This window comes from Triticum aestivum, chromosome 7B (assembly GCF_018294505.1).
Source record: "Triticum aestivum cultivar Chinese Spring chromosome 7B, IWGSC CS RefSeq v2.1, whole genome shotgun sequence".
NCBI classification, from domain to species: Eukaryota; Viridiplantae; Streptophyta; class Magnoliopsida; order Poales; family Poaceae; genus Triticum; species Triticum aestivum.
Genome location: NC_057813.1, coordinates 398,227,122 through 398,232,339, shown reverse-complemented (window position 1 = coordinate 398,232,339; position 5,218 = coordinate 398,227,122).

Sequence of the window (5,218 nt, the reverse complement as noted above, 5' to 3'; positions counted from 1 at the left end):
TTGTATATGACATGGCAACTTCCTATAGCTGCCCCTTGGCTGTATTATTAACCATGCTCTTAGTGAGGTAGCTAGTATATCATAGACTAGCTAGTATTACTCCCTCCTTTCCGGTTTAGGCTGGTTGTAATGGTAGTATCATAAGGGGTATCATGCATGCCAACTAGACTTTCTGGATGATGTGGCACACAACTAAATGAGGAAAGAGAGGATGTGGTATCATATCATGATACCGTGTCATATTAAATGTTGTACTACTTTGTGTGATGCATGAAAATTAATAAGGCAACCTAAGATACTAACTTAATTATGATATTATGCATTACAGAAGTAGTATCATACACTAGTATATATCATATGCACGATACTAGTATATGATACTCCCCATTACAACCAGCCTTAGGTTACTCATAGTGGGCAGTATCATATACTAGTATCATGCATATGATACTAGTGTATGATACTACCTCCATAGTGCATAGTATCATAAAGTAGTATCATAGATGATCATATTTATTGCCATGCATGAAACAAAGTAGCATAGCATTTAACATGATATATACGGTATCTACCTATGTTACTCTAACCCTCTCTCTCTTCTTTAATTGTGTGCCACATAAGCATGTTTGCTAGTCCCAAGTGCATGTTACCGGTTATGTTACTCCCACTATGGCCAGCCTTATAGGGCTCAATTCAAAAATCTCACCAACCAAGGTAGATGGTGAGTGGTGGAATACATTTTATAGTTTGCAAAAACACACAATTAATGCTTTTGTTTTTCTCAAAAAATTATGTTTTCCAGTGTATTAATTGCAATACATGCATGCATAAAGTACATGCATTGGTCAACTTTCTCTTAATAAATACTTGCATGCATGCAATGATTTAATGCACCTTGGAATCTGAACATGTCACGGGGAAACAACCAAATTGAGCCTTATAAAATTGAAAAACTAAAATTTTATGATAAGCCTTATATATATATATATATATATATATATATATATATATATATGTGCATGATACTAGTATATGTGATCAGCAATACCTCCATAATGCGCGCTTGCATAGTATCATAAGTTAGTATCTAAGGCTTCCTTATTAATTGCCATACATGACACAAAGTGGTACAACATTTAATATGATATGGTATCATGATATGATACCACACCCTCTCTTTCCTCATTTAACTGTGTGCCACATCATCCAAAAAGTCTAGTTGGCATGCATCATACCGCTTGATACTCCCATATTACGATCAACCTTATTAGGGTGGCCATAGTGGGGGTATCATAGCCGGTATCATGCACTTGGGAACAGTGGCGGCGCCAAGAATTTCTTCCTTGGTATTCATTGGTATTCATTTGTGCAATTTTATGGCAATATAACAACAAATATACAGCAAGCTAGCAGTAGTATACCAATGGATTAGCATTTCTTTGGTATTCCATGGAAGTCCAGGGAAGACCCCTGGCGCCGCCACTGCTCGGGAATAGAAAATATGATGATGTGGCAAAGAAGCAGTAACATAGGTAGATACCATGACATATATATAACAAATGCTATACTACTATGTGTCATGCATGACCATAAATATGGTCATCTATGATATATACTACTCTATGATACTATATATGCACTATGAAGGTACGTATGTAGTATCATACACTAGTATCATATGCATGATACTATATATATAGTATATGATACTCCCCACTATATGTGGCTAGCCATAGTGGTGGTATCATAGAAGACGATGTCATGCACTCGGAAATAGCGCAAGTATGCTGATGCGGCAAATAATTAAATATATATAAAGAGGGTTAGAGTAACATATAGGTAGATACCGTATCATGTTAAATGCGATGCTAATTTGTGTCATGCATGGCCATAAATATGTTATATATATATGATACTATACTCATACTATGCGCTATAATTAATTAAACATAGTATCATACACTAGTATCATATATATTGTATATTCATGATACTAGTATATGATACTCTCCACTATACTCGTGATTTCTTACCGTGGAAAAAAATTGGAGGCGAAACGAAACTCATGTTTTCATTCGAACAAAAATATGATGTTAGGTAATGTAAATGTTTTCAAAGACCACACGGTTCACTCACGAAAGCCGTGTGTCCACTAAACCGTGGCTGATGCACCCCCCCCCCCCCCGCTCTGCCACGCGCGCGATCTGAGTCATGCGTTCTGATTGGCCAGAACCCAAACCCACGGATCATACGTCTACACCATTGGATTCTCCTTGATCGAACGGCTATCCTTGTCCCTTTCGATAGCACATGTAAATGTTTTCAAATAGCCCCTCCCCAAAAATGTTTTCAAATAGCACACGGTTCACACACGAAAGCCGTGTGCCTACCAAACCGTGGCCGATGCCCCCCACCCTTTGCTGCGCGCGCGATCTGAGTCATGCATTCTGATTGGCCAGAACCAAACCCCACGGATCATACGTCTGCATGGTTGGATGGTACTAGATCGAATGGCAATCCTCATCCCTTTCACTACAAAAAAAGACACATCCATGACATTTTGGCCGAACGGAAAAAAATTATGTCATACTTATGACACTTCTATGACGATAATTGTGACAAAACCCGGTATCATCATAGATGTGGTGGGATCCTACTTCTATGACAAAAAATCATGACAGAAAATGGGCTTTTGGTCCTGGGCGGGCCAGAGATGCAGCTGCATGACATTCTTTGGGCCGTCCATGACAAAAAAAACCGTGGTAGAAGCGAGGGCGAGGAAAATATCGGGTTGTTCCCGGTTATGGTGGGTGGTCGAGGCAGAGCGATGCGCGTTTCTCTCATACATGTACGCGCGTGTGTGCGAGCCATTGGGCTCTAACTGAACCCGAGCAATTGCACTGCAGGCTACGCGTTACTGAACCCGAGCGATCAATCGATGGCTGTTAACTGAACCTGATCGAGCGATTCCTTCGCTACTACTACTAACTGAAGCCGATCAATGCTGCCTCTCGATGAATTATGAGTGTCATGTGGGGGGTTGCATGAACAGTGAGCGGTGGGGGTGGATGAACAGGACCCTGTGGTGTTGCCTCTGGAGGAACAGGACCCCGATCGATCGAGCCAGTTGGGGCTAGATGAACATGACCCCATGGAGGGCTGGATGAACAGGACGACCCCGTGGAGGGCTAGATGAACAGTAGATGATGGAGGGGTGGATGAACAGTAGCCCGTGGAGGGGTGGTTGAACAGGAGCCCGTGGAGAGGGGTGGTTGAACAGTAGCCGATGGAGTAGCGCGCGGTGGAGGCTGGATGAACATGAGCCCGTGCATGAACAGTCCCAGGTGGAGGCTGGAGGAGGTTGACGGTGGATGAACAGTAGCCCGTGGAGGCTGTAGGAGGTCGACAGTGGAGATGAACAGTATCCCGTGGAGTCCCGTTTTGTGGTACGCCACACCCCTCCCGATGAACAGGACCCCCGTTTCGACTATAGCACTCCAACAAAAGTCTGTTTCGTCCGTTTTGCGGTACGCCACACCCCTCCTGATCAACAGGACCCCGTTTCGACCATAGGAGGTCCAAAACAAGTCCGTTTCCTCTGTTTTGCGGTATGCCAGACCCCTCCCGATGAACAACATCCCATTTCGAACATGGCCGGTCGAACACAAGGTCGTTTCCTCAGTTGTGCGGTACGCCAGGCCTCGTTTCCATCGCCTATTCTGTCCAAGCCCTCCCGATGAACACGACGACGCATTCTGTTCCGACCCAGCCGGTTGGTTCCCCATGAACACGATGATGACGTTGTTTCTCCGTTCCGACCCAGTCATGTACACGAGCCCTGGCCGTACATATGCACGAGTAGGCGTTCGAGACCCCGCCCGTATGTGCGTACGTGGCCGTATTTACTTTCTTGCACCCTGGCCGTTGTACATACGTGTACATGCTACGTGCACGCCTCTACTACGACACGTGTGCGCCTCTACTACGACACACGCGCGCCTCTATGTCGACCAGTATGTACGTACACGTTCGCGACCAGAATGACAACGCTACGTACGCTTCGACCAGGTGGGTCCTTACTGTCAGGCATTTCCTTGCGTGCGAAGATATAGCTGGTGGGTCCCAGTAGTTAGGGGCGCGAATCGTTTTTTTTTGCCCGGACGCACTTCCTTGCGTGCGAAGATGTAGCTGGTGGGTCCCAGCAGTCAGGGGAGCAAATGGTTTTTTTTGCCCGGACGCACTTCCTTGCGTGCGAAGATGTAGCTTGTGGGTCCCAGCAGTCAAGGGGGAAATGTTTTTTTCATGAAATACGGTGGCCCGTCCGATGGGCCTTGCTGTCAGGTGGAGGAATAATTATTTTGCGTGTAATAAGGAGGCACTTCCTTACGGCTGTCGTGGACCCAACTGTCAGCCTCTCCACGTACGGTACTCTTCCGATGGAAGTCGGTTGTTGACCACATTGACCACGCCGCGTGGAGAGCACCATGGCGGTGGACGATGGTGAGGCCTAGGAAGGGGATGACGCAGAGCCTGGGAAGACGCGGCAGTGGATGCCCACACGAAGAGGAGAACGAGGGTTCACTGGTCGGCTGCGGTGTGAGGCTATCGTCGCCATAGAATAACAGGCTGTGTGGGTGAGTGGAGGGATGGCCTGGCGAGCGGTGGGAGTAGTAGGGGGCGGTGAGGCCTTCGCGACAGCATAGCTGGCCACGGGAGGCATGAGCAGGCGGTAGGACCGGCGCTGCTTTTGGCGGCTGGAGCAAGAAGACTAGAGGTTGAAGAAGCACGACGGCCGTTGGATGGACATCATACGGTCACTACAGCTAGAATCGTTTATATTGACTAAGTTGACAAAGTCCTTGGTATGCATCAACTTAGTAGGACCACAGGTCAGCTTCCAAAATGGTGTGCCCTAGATGTCAGGGGGAGGAATTTTTTTGGGCAGGTGAAGCTAGAATATCCGAGATTGAAGAAGAAGCACGGCATCCGTTGGATGGACATCCAACGGCCACTGTTGCTAGAACCGTGTGTTGACTATAAGTTGACAAAGCCTTGCATACACGTCAACTCTCTTTTTTTAAGGGGACGCGTCAACTTAGTAAGGCCACAAGTGTGTGGCAGAGAACTTGTAGCCCATTTGAGATTTGTAACAATGTGCAACCCATTTTTGAATTCTAATGGAATTTACTACAACTCATTTACAGTTTGTTAAAAGTAT